The sequence below is a fragment of the Pongo pygmaeus genome, chromosome 12 (assembly GCF_028885625.2).
Source record: "Pongo pygmaeus isolate AG05252 chromosome 12, NHGRI_mPonPyg2-v2.0_pri, whole genome shotgun sequence".
NCBI lineage: Eukaryota > Metazoa > Chordata > Mammalia > Primates > Hominidae > Pongo > Pongo pygmaeus.
Window position 1 is genome coordinate 111738906 of NC_072385.2, and position 12623 is coordinate 111751528.

Here is a 12623-nt window from a genome sequence, read left to right on the forward strand (position 1 = left end):
TTCTCCTTTGAAATGCACATATCCTACAAAGGCCTCCAGAGTTCTAGCCATTTCTTTCTTATCTTGCCAACTCAGCTGGATGTCATTGGTGTAATGCAGCAGGATGATACTCTTTGATATGTCCAGGTGGTCTAGATCTCTTAGGACTATATTGTAACAGAAGGCAAGAGACTTAACATAGTCCTGAGACATAATTGTAAATAAATATTGTTCTGTACCACATGAATGCAAACTTTCTTATCCTCTTAACTAATTTAAATGGAAAAGAACACATTTGCCAAATCAATGGCTATATACCACATACCTGAGGTCTTATTAATCTGTTTCAGCAATGATACCACATCCAGTGCTGCAGCTGCAACTGGGGCTACTGCTTAATTAAGTCTATCATAGAACGCAGTCATTCTCCATGATTCATCCAGTTTCTACAGAGGCCAGATTATTGAATTAAATGAAGACATAAATGGAATCAGCACAGCTGTATATTTTGGGTCTTTAAAGGTTGAACTAATCTCTGCCATCTCCTCCAGAATATATTAATACAGTATTATTTAAAAATTTTATAAATGCAAAATTCACGAAACATAAGTTAATCATTTAAAAACAAATAATTAAATAGCATTCAGTATATTCACAATAATGTGCAAGCAACACATCTAGTTTAATACATTCCTAAGACTCCAAGTTAAAATATATTAAGCAGTTTCTCCTCATTTTACCTTCTCCCTCAACTCCTGGTAAGCAAAAATGTGTGTTGTGTCTCTGGATTTATCTATAATGTATATTTCATATAAATAGAATCATATAATATGTGACCTTAAGTGTTGGAGGTTTACTCCTGTTGCAGTGTGTACTTCATTCCTTTATCATGGCTGAATAATATTCCATTGTTTGTATATGACACAACTTATTTATCCATAGTTGGACATGTGGGTTGGTTTTACCCTTTGACTATTGCGAATAGTGTTCCTATAAACATGAATATATATGTGTTTGTATGAGTGTCTATTTTCAATTTGGGGGTATATACCTAGGGGTAGAATTTCAGAGTCATATGGCAATACCATTTTTAATTTTTGAGGAACAACCTAACCCTTTTCCACAGCAGATTAATCATTTTGCATTCCCACTGTCGATGTACAAGGGGTTCCAATTCCTCTACACCCTTGCCAATACATATTTTTCATTTTATTTATGACCACCCTAGTGGATGTGAAGTGGTATCTCTCTGTAGCTTTGATTTGCATTTCTTTAATGACTAATAATGTTGAACATCTTTTTATGTGCTTATTGGACCTTTGAATATCTTCTTTGGAGATATGTCAAGTCAGTCCTTTAGCTCATTTCTAAATTAGGTTGTTTATTTGTTGTTGAGTTGAAAGAGTTCTTTATATATTTTAGATACTAGTGCTTATTAGATATAAGATTTGCTAATTTTTTCTTGCATTCTATAAATCGTCTTCTCTTGATATTTTTTGATGCACAATGTTTTAAATTTCAATGAGGTCCAACTTGTCTGTTTTTGTTTGTTTGTTTGTTTTTGGTGTCATGAGTTCATTACCTAATCCAAAGTCATGAAGAATCGCCTTTACATTTGCTTTGAATAATTTTATAGTTTTAGCTTTAATAAGTAAGCTGCTGATCCATTTTAAGTTAATTTTTGCATACAATAAGATAGGATATCTAGTTTTTCTAGCACCATTTGTTGAAGAAACTATTTTTTCCTAATTGAATTCTGATACCTAGTCAAAAATCAGTTAGCCATAGATATGTGGTGTGTTAGTTTTCAAGGACTGCAGTAACAAAATACCATGAATTTGGTGGCTTTATAACATGAGATATTTACTGTCTCATAGTTCTGGAGCTAGACGTCTTAAATCAAGGTGTTGGCAGGACCATAGTTCCTCTAAAAGCTATATAGGAATCCGACCTTGACTTTCTCCAGCTTCTGGTGGTTTGCTGGCCATCATTGGCATTCCTTGGTTGCAGCTGCATAACTCCAATCTCTGTCTTCATCACTACTTGGTGTTCAGACACGGTGTACAGACACACATGGTTCTCTATGTGTCTGTGTTTTCATATGGTTGTCTTATAGGAATACTAGTTGTATTGGATTAGGGTCCTACCCTACTCGAGTATGACCTCATCTTAACTATATCTGCAGTAACACTATGATATGATTTAGCTGTTTCTCCACGGAAATCTCATCTTGAACTATAATCCCCATGATCCCCAGGTGTCTAGGGAGAGACTGGTGGGAGGTGATTGGATCATGGGGGTGGTTTCCCCCTTACTGTTCTTATGATAGTAAGTTCTCACAAGATCTGATGGTTTTATAAGAGGCACTTTCCTCTTCACTCTACAATCTTCTCTGTCTTGCCTGCTACCATGTAAGATGTGCCTCTTCCCCTTCCGTCATGATTGTAAGTTTCCTGAGGACTCCTAATCTCTGCCTAACTGTGAATCAATTAAACCTCTTTTCTTTATAAATTACCCCATCTCAGGTATGTTTTTATAGCAGTGAATGGATTAATACACCCTATTTCCAAAAAAATGACATCCTGAGGAATTGGGGACTAGTACTTCAACATATTTTTCTTTATTATGGGAGGACACAACACAACTCATAACATATAGGCTTATTTCTGGACGTTCTTTCTTATTATATTGGTCTATATGACTATCCTTATGCTAGTATCATGGTGTTTTGGTGAATTTACTGTGAATCCTCTATCTTTTATTTTATTTTTTTAAGATTATTTGGCTGTTCAGGGGCTCTCACAATTACACGAGTTTGATGTTTGGCTTTTTTATTTCTGCAAAGTGACTGCTGGAATTTTGATAGGGATTTTATTGATCTTGTAGATTACTTTGAGTAATGTTATCTTAACAATATTAAGTCATCCAATCTATGAAAATAAGATGTCTTATCATTTATTTAGTTATTCTTTAACTTCTTTCAAAAATGTTTTTAGTGTACAAGTCTTTCACATCCTTGCATATTCCTGGGCATTTTATTCTTTTGGATGATATAGTAAATGGCATTATTTTCTAAATTTCCTTTATAGAGTGTCTATTACTATTGTGTAGAACACAAATGAGTTTTGTGTGTGTGTGTGTGTGTTGACCTTATATCTTGCAACATTGCTGAATTTATTGACTAGCTCTAATAGCTATTCTACGGATTCTTTGGACTCTTTTTTTCTATATAGAATGATGTCATCTCTGAATACACATAAAAATTTTACTTCTTCCTCCCCAATTTAGAGGCATCTATTTAATTTTGTTGTCTAATTTTTGTTTTTACTAGAATGGGGTACAGTGTTGGATATCAGTGGTGAAAGTAGACATTCTTGTCTTGTTCCTCATATTAAGGGGAAATATTTTAATCTTTTACCATTGAGTATGATGTCAACTGTGAGTACAGTATTGCTTTTGTTACACTATCTTAGGTGTAGAAGAGCTTTTTCATAGCTTTTCATTTGACCCTTACCTCTATGACAGTTATTAATCCACAGACCAGGGACCCAATGTATAAGTCACTCTACCATGTTTCTAAATCTCAGTTAAACATTGGAGTCTGGGAAAATGATTGTTGGGTGGGCCTGAAGGTAGACAAGTGAGCCCACTGTGAGACAGACTTGAGTCAGAACCTCAGTTGTTATCTTAAAGCTCTCACTTTAACTGAAGAGTAATGATGACACTTTACATCTCAAAGTAGTAGGGATACAAGATTATTTACGGGATACATTTAAATGTGTATTTTAGATAAATAACTTTTAAGTATATGTATGTCCCATGCAAATTTGGGGACATAGGTATACTAAATAAATTATATGTTGTTCTTTTGAAGTGCAATTTTAACTAAGCAGTTTATATATTAAGTCTGAGGGAATCAACACAGCAATTACTTGTCATGGAACTGTGGAGTCCTTCATCATAGGGATGGGGCTACCTTTCAGCCAATGGGTTCCGAATCTGAAAATCACTGGGGTAACAATCCTCAGCCACTTATTTCTCCTTCTTGCTTTATTTTTTTTTCAATTAGGTATTATGTATGTTAAGCAGCATCCCTGTTGACTGTCCATTTATTTTGCCTTTGGAAGCACCATGTTGTATTAACCATATTTCTAACTCCCTGTGAAAAATCCCCATAGCTGTTCATGTGATCTTGCCAGTCATCATGAGAATTGCAACCTTCTGGATTCTGGTGATCAAGGGACAGCATCTATTACTTCAGAGCTTCATAATCATCATAGATGTTAATGAACATAGCTATGTAATCACTTCTCTGACCATCACCTTTGGGTCTGCAGAGAGCCACACCTTAACTTTTTAGTAATTCTGGTGATCCTCAAAAGCATCCTTTTGGCCTCGTGAATGATATGTCTTCCAGCCCTCTTTGGAAACACTGGTGAGTGTTTTGGCTTTCCATAATATATCCATTCTAATATTATGCTTCCCTCAGCCAGTTTATTCTTGTCTCTAATATCTTGAGTATCTACTTGAGCAACTTAAGCTTTTCTACCTCCAGGTTCATCTCTCTATGCTTTTCGTCCAGTCTCCATTTTAGATAAATATCTCCTTGAGAAGAACCAGGTTATTTTTGTGTTAACTTCAGCATTTGACATGGTGACTTTCACAGAAACTTTCTTTATATCTCTCCAAACTTAGTTAAAAACTATGCCTAGTTTTGTCATAACGTAATATGGACTGACTCAAGATCATTACCACTTTTGAAGGTTCTTAAAATCACCTTTTTATTCTTTAATATTAAAAATAATAAGAGTCTGGCCCATTCACATTTATTTCTAACTATAAAAGTTTTTCAAAGGGATGATTGCAAATTTCTAAGGTGTCTGATTTATTAGGATTTTAACATCTCAGGTCTAGAAATAGATCTAGAATCTCACTTTCCTACTTCTACCAGTGCAGGATTCCTTTTGGCACTGCTCCTCACAGCGGACAGTTGTACTTGCATTTTCCCAGTGACAAGAAAAACAGTTCTTCAAAAGGCTCATGTTGTGTGGTTAGATATTATTAATTGTTACAACATTTTTTCTTAAAATGAGACAAACTTTAACATATTGCAACTTCACGCTATTCAACCTAGTTTTGCTCTTTAAAGTTATAGTGCATGAGGATATTCGTTTTCTTTATGGTAGTGCTTCAAATGTAGAAAAACTGTCACAATGGCTTTCCTATGTACCCAAATTAACTCATTATCTTACCAATAGCTCTTCCTCATTTCTAGTTGGGATTTAAATATTTCACCCTCCAGATTACCCTTCTCTAACACAACTTTAGTTGTCAATATTCTTAAAAGGTAGAACTGCAAATAAGACACAATAAATACTCAGCTATAACAAAAACAAAGAATAGTCAATATTTGTACATCCTGACTTTATTAACAAAGCCCTAGTTGCTATCTTATTTTTAGCAAGCCTCCCTTAAATCAAGTCCCATCAAGAAACTGTCATTTATTTCTACAGAATTGACATTACCATCCCCTATGGAGAGCTCCAAGTCTCTGCATGCAAATTAAGGCGATAGTTCCCATTCTGAAGTATATTATTGGGGTTTCCAAGTCCACACAAGAAATCTTGCAATACCTTACAAGGAAAATGTATCACCTTAACATCTGTTTGCATAAATCACATTATATCTTGTCTTGAAATGGACCCTAATCTTACGTCAACTTCTAATTTGTTCTTTTAGAATATCATATTGGCTTATCTTCACTCTGTATCTAACCAAGATAGTAGATTGTCATTACTAATGTCCTCATACTTTTCTCCAACCAGAATTTCTTTGTAGTTCATACAGTGTGTGTGTGTGTGTGTGTGTGTGTGTGTGTGTGTGTGTGTGTGAAGAGAGATAATGTGTTAGCCTATAGAGACAAATATAATTTCTATATGTAGTTACAAACACCTGTAAAATGAGACTACATGGAGCTTCTTCAAAATACACATGAAAATTTTTATATTTTGTTTCCTATCTGGTTGTAGGTCCTTAAAAAGCAAAATGATTATTTTTTTATGCTTATTTTGGATGAGGCTTGAGGCCTAACAGTTGTGCTGTCTCTCAAAGACATAAATGATAGTTTTAGGAGAATATGAACTCATACATAGTAAATAAACAGCAGTGAGTGGAATTAGATATTGGACAGCTTTGGAGGATTAATTTCTCAGAAATTCTCAGATGCTTCTTGTTGTCTCTTCTTATCTACAGAAGACTTGAACAGAATTACTCCAATCTTTTGCAAGAATACTGAGAGTGAATCAGCATTTGAGTAATGTATGTCATCATCAATATAAAATAATAAAGAATACACAGAAAATCAGCTTAGGACAGTGTAAAGCTTATTTTCCGTAAGGATGTGATAAGAAGCAGAGGGAGTCCTTCCTGTATGATATATCAAGGTGATAATGTGCCCCATTAGGACAATTTGTTTTATATTTCTTAAAATAGATATGACTAAGGAAATGACAGATGGAGGTCAGGAAAAAATTCATGAAGTCCTTCACCTTATATTCATAAATCAATGACTTGGTCCCAGAGAGTTGGCTAAAAATACATTTCTCTTTCAAATGAAGGAGATTAGGTTATGAAAAGAAGAATGTGTTGACTGAAATAACTGAGAACATCATCTCTGTCATTAACATTATAAGACAGCATTACATGAAACACAGAGTAAGTGAATTTTCTTCTTTTACTCATACTTTTCCAGAAACACAAACACTCTCTCTCTCTCTTTCTCTCTCTCCCCCTCCCTCTCTCTCTCTCTCTTTCTCTCTCCCCCCCCCCCTCTCACACACACACACACACACACAGAGAGAGAAACATGGACACATACAGATGTTGACTTTATAGTTGAAGCCACATAAGTTACAGTTAAAAAAAAAAAATGGATTCAGTTAAATGTTTGACCCCAGTATGGGAGACAGTTAAAGAAAAAAATAATTTAAATGAAAATGTACCAAGTATTTTCATAGAGGAAGAATTAGAAAAAGTATTCAGAAGGGATTATGTTGAAACAATACTAATGCCTGAAAAAAATATGCTTTAGGTATTTTTCATTCTAAGAAGTCAAGACCAGCATCAATTCCCAAAATATATCAGTATATAAAATGACAATCTTGGGTTGAGAATGCAATCTTTGAAGTTCAATGTGAAATACTGATTTTTAAAAATAATTACTTTTGAGATATAACTGTAACCTTTTAAACTTATAATCAGGTACAACCTAAACTATAATGAAGGCACTTAACATGTCAGGAAACAAGGAGAAAGAGTTCAAATGGCAAGGCAGCATTGTGAATTTCTAGTGAGATTTGCACTCTTGCTTCTATTTTTCACTGCATTCCATAAGCGTCACAGAAAAAAATTACTTTAAAGAAATGCATTCTACAGCTTATCATGCATGTTAGAGAAAACTCGTTTAATGCTTTTGTTGGCCATGATACTGAAAATAAGTCTTGATTGAAGCAAGCACAGTCATATATTGAAGTACACAAATAGACACGTTTGCTCGGTTTATTCTCCGGCCTTGCTGCAGGAATGCAAATGAGCTTTTCCAGACCCAGTTTCAAGCTGTCAAGTGACAAAAGAGGGAGGGGGCAGGAAAAAAATCGATTCGGTTAACCTAGCACAGAAGTCTACAGATTAATTACATTAAAGAAACTGAAAACAATGTGTTTTGGGGTTGGCAACTTGAAAGATTGGTGCCTGCAATACTCCTTAATATTATATAAACAAATGGAGCCTAATCAGTTGCAGAAACAGCAGTCACCATACCTGTAAAAGGTGTTTAGTGAGGTTTTTCGCTTTGTTTTCAAATAAATGAAGTGGGTACTGAAGACAGGAGCCCTTTTGCAGTTGCAGGCAGGATTTATATATTGCTTACTGAATGGTGACAGATTGGCATTGTGACTTCAAATGCCAAGTACGCATCACTATGCCTATTTTTTCTACTGTGATTCCAGAATCCTAGGAACAGAAAAGTAACTAGGTAGGCCTACATTTTGCTATGCCTACATTTTGCAAGAGAGACACGATCTCTGAGCCTTCTAAGTATGTGGGATGTCGTCTTTATTGTCTTTGGTTCACTTGAATAGATTAAACCCAATTTAATACCCAGTTGTTAACAGTGACTAATTCAGTATACTGAAAAAATTCTTAAGGATTATTTTGATTCTTTACCCAACTTTGACTCAAATATTGGGCAATTTACTTGTCTGTCAGCCACTGGATGCTGACTGAAGATCCAAGAAAGATTAGCTCTGTGAGCTAGAATTAAAAAGAAAGATAAAGTAGAGTTGTTTGAAATTCAATGGAAAAGACCTTAAAGTAGGGAACTTTAGAGAAAGGCAGCCCAGCTTCAGGCAAAGTAGCAAAGCCTGTCCTATGGAAGACAGAGAATCTCTGAAAATAACTGATGCCTTTGAATTTAGCTACAGTATACAAACATTCAATACATTTTTAGTAATTTAAAATATGTATAATATATATTCAAATATATATTCAATATATATATACTTGAATCTGAATGTAAGGAAGACCCAGAGGAAAGCAAAAATGATATGAAATGGATTGAAATGGCAGATACTCACCAATTGGCAGCAAGGAGCTATGATAAATGAAAGGAGCGGAGAATAGGAGAGGATAGGTTAATTTGCTTGACATGAAATGTACGGAAGAGAAATTTGTTTTTTTGTAATTTTAGCTGAGATCACTGATTTTGCACAGAAAAGATTGAGGTTTTGTTGAGAAACACTAAAGAGAAGATAGCTTTATGAGATTATTTTGATTATTGTGAAATTAGAAACTAGAAGGTAGAATATAGCAATGCATTGGAAGTATAAATACTTTGAGGACTTTTCCCTGCTTTTAGCTAAAAGTTAAATAGATATCTTTATGCTACAGCTAAATATAAAATGTTGGCTAAACTCTGCAGCCATATATAACAAAGAACAGATAATCAGAATTCGTATTTTTGCCCAATGATGATATTCTTTTATTATATTAAAAATATATTAAGTTTATTACTGACCAAGAATAAGCAAAATTATATGTTTTGTGGTGCAGACATAATTACTTAACATGTCTGTGTTGTGTAATCTCAGGTTCATTTTATTAGTAAATTTGCTTCAAAACCCTGCAGTCCACAAAGTTCCTATGAAAAGGTTTGAATATGTTTTCCCTAATGCATAGTAATATCTTTGTTTTGATTAATAGCCATGTTGCATTTGTCAAATATGGGTCTAAGACAGATTTTTTTTTTATCAGACTCATCTTCTCACCACTATTTTGTAACGCGTATCTAGGAAATAAACAAACATGTTATAAACAAACTTTACTGTAAAGTATTTGCCCATTAAGTTGCATTGATGAATATGCAAAATATACTGAGTAACTAAACAAAATGCAGATGTAAAAATTTCTATATAGATTTGTACATACATTTATATATATATATACACACACATACATATATACATTTAGATGTGAAGACTGACTTATTCTTAAAAAATAATTTTTTTCTCAAAGCCAAGTTACAGTACTTTGTTAGACGAAAGCATTAAATTATTCTTATCTTATGCATTGCCATCTGGCATACTTGTACTTTTCTGTGAATTACAGAAAAAGCAATTCAAAGCCAGACATTAAATAGACCCATAAGTAATTATCCACATATTAAGTAGCTTCTGAAGACAGGTTTGAACACATACACTCCAAAAGGATTTTCTTAGGTTTATAGCCATAACTTTTTTCATTGAGAAAAATATTTTATAATATTATCGTATAATAATTTGGCAAACTGTTTCCATGTACACCTGCTTGAGTAGTCTTATAACATGCCGCATTACAAAAGTAATTATGTTCTCTGATTCATACTCATCCCCTTTTCTTTGATATTTTTCCAAGTTTTATTAATGGGAAAAGAATCCTTATAATAAAGAAAGTGTCCAAATCTTGAAAACACCCAGATGATTTTGCCATACAGACCTCAGGAGTCTGCAGATTTGGAGGGATGGTGGGTGGAGCTAATATGCTTTATTTGTGGATCAGGACTCATGTCAAGGGGGCCATGCAGATGCTGTTCTGTTAGCTTTCTGAAAAAAGATAATAGAAAAACTGGTTCCGTTTTTTTATAGTTCTAATCTTGAGAAATATGACTTTGTATTTAAACAATAGAAATACCTGCATCAGCTCCACTGCCCTAGAGAACTTTGTAATTCTGTTTTCTACATGGCAGTCATATGTAATTTTGGTCACATTCACTTATAAATCGTTGATCTTTAACACATGGTCTCAGAATGAAACACTATCCTCCAAATATGGCCAGACCAAGTCAGAGTACAGAGGACTAGTACTTACTGTTTTCTTAATAGAAATATTAAAATAATTCACAGACTGCATTTATCTTGTCAGGAGACATTGCCTACTGTTGTCTAAAATTTGACTTATTAAGATCAAGTTGACATTAAGGTTAAGATAAATATGACTTTGACTTACTAAGATCATGCATAGTTATTAAATTTTTTGTCTCCTCACATACTTATACCTAAACATAGACGTTTACATCCAGTCTTATTCTATTAGGTGTTTCTGATTTTAACTACTAATGAGTCTTCCTTTAAAAACAACTTAATTTTTCTGGTTATAAAAGCAAAATGCTTTTACTGAAGAAAAATTTTAAAAAGCTAGGATAAAATAAAAACAAAATACCTAAGATATCATCATTTTGATTATGGGCATAACAGTTCTATATGCTTCTTTTTGCACATAAAATTACATTATTGAATGATTTAGTATTTTTTATTCTGATTTTCAGGCAGGACTGAATTGTATTAAACAATAGGGTATATGATAATTAAATTAATTAAATAGTATGTAGTTATTAAGTTGGTATTTATCTGATTTTTTGTATTATAAACAATAAAATATAAACATCCTAATGGATAAATATTCTTAAGACAAAGAATTCTTGGATAAAAATGTGTATATATTTGGGGGAAATTTTGATGAATGTTGCCATATTAAAGTTCATTTCCAAAGTGGTTTATTGCATCCCCATCAGTGTCCTGTGTGTGTGTGTGCATATAATATATATACACACACATACATATATAATATATATATACACACATATATGTGTATGCACAGTGTGTCCCAGGGCACAGTGGTTCATGCCTGTAATCTTTTTTTTTTTTTTTTTTTGAGACAGAGTGTTGCTCTGGGCCCAGGTTGGAGTGCAGTGGTGCAATCTTGGCTCACTGCAAGCTCCGCCTCCCAGGTTCACGTCATTCTCCTGCCTCAGCCTCCCGAGTAGCTGGGACTACAGGTGCCTGCCACCACGCCCAGCTAATTTTTTGTATTTTTTTTTTTTTAGTAGAGATGGGGTTTCACCATGTTAGCCAGGATGGTCTCGATCTCCTGACCTCGTGATCCACCCGCCTCGGCCTCCCAACATGCCTGTAACATGTATGACTTTGGTGACTGAGAAGGGAAAATCACTTAAGCCCAGGAGCTTGAGACTGCGGTGAGCTATGGTCATGCCACTGCACTTCAGCTGCACAACAAAGCAAGACCCTAACTCAGAAAAACAACCAAAGAACACCAAACAAAAGCCAATGACAAAAAGTAGGTCCTCACTGGAAAGTAACTACTGATCTGTGCAGTAATATAGATACTACACAGAGGTCTATGTGAAAATCTCTGGGACATTACATTTATTTTAGTTTTTATCTGTACTTTCCTCTTCCACTTTCACTAAATATGCTATTTCTTCCTTATTCTATCTTAAGTCTATAGTAACTAAAATAGTACAATAGGGAAATGAAAGGACAATGGGTGGGCAGAAAATGAAAATCAACATCAAATTAAACAGATGTGCACTCTAACCTAGACCTTTTCTTCCTTCAATGAATAAATTGCCTTACCTCAAGACCAATCCAAGAACATGGCAGCAAATTGTGCTTATGATATATCCAACACTTGTTTACTACAGTACATACTGGTTTCCTGCTAGCCACTAAAAGGAGAGGGACATGCATGCTGGTTTTGAAACCAGGTCTGCTTACTAGGTAAACTAAGGTAACTCTGTGATTTAACACTATTCATTGCTGACTTACCACAGAGAGTATCTTTGTTGCAGAGCCCTTGATTTTTGCAAATTCAAATTGGAGAAAAGCCAGGAATGCAAGCAAGAGATTAGAGTTCCCAGCTCTACCAGTTGCAGGATCCACAGACCTCGGTCTTCAATCAGGAAATTTCTAAGATTGCTATTTACAACTCTTGTTTCATAGATTCTATAAAATTGAGAACTGTCCATTCTTCCATTTAACTCACAAATTGGAAGAAATTTTCAGATAGCTCAAGCTAGTATCTGGACATCTACAACATCAAATGCAGAAAACATCTGCAGAAAACAATAGTTTCAACTTTAGACCAGTAACAATGAGGGAGATGATGAAGAGGTAAAATGGACCAGAGTGAAAATCTGTTTATCAGTCTGCATCACAAGTGGGGATGGGAAAGCCCAGCACATTGAGGATCCAACGGGCTTACACATTTTACAGTTAGGACTGTGGCAACCAACATTCTTCCTCAGTTACAGG

General features: G+C 34.5%; 1 long non-coding RNA gene across 2 annotated transcripts in view; it reads right to left on the reverse strand.

Annotated features, from left to right (window-relative positions):
- LOC129030695 (uncharacterized) overlaps positions 1-7911 on the reverse strand; it is a 114389-nt gene extending 106478 nt beyond the window's left edge. Inside the window, exons 1-2 of one of the 2 annotated variants that reach the window (XR_008500730.1) lie at positions 7798-7911; positions 305-425 (exon numbers count right to left, since the gene is read on the reverse strand). This is a non-coding gene — a long non-coding RNA (uncharacterized LOC129030695). The remainder of the gene's footprint in view (positions 1-304; positions 426-7797) is intronic. The other variant, XR_008500731.1, reaches the window with a different exon arrangement.
- Between the last annotated feature and the right edge of the window lie 4712 nt (positions 7912-12623).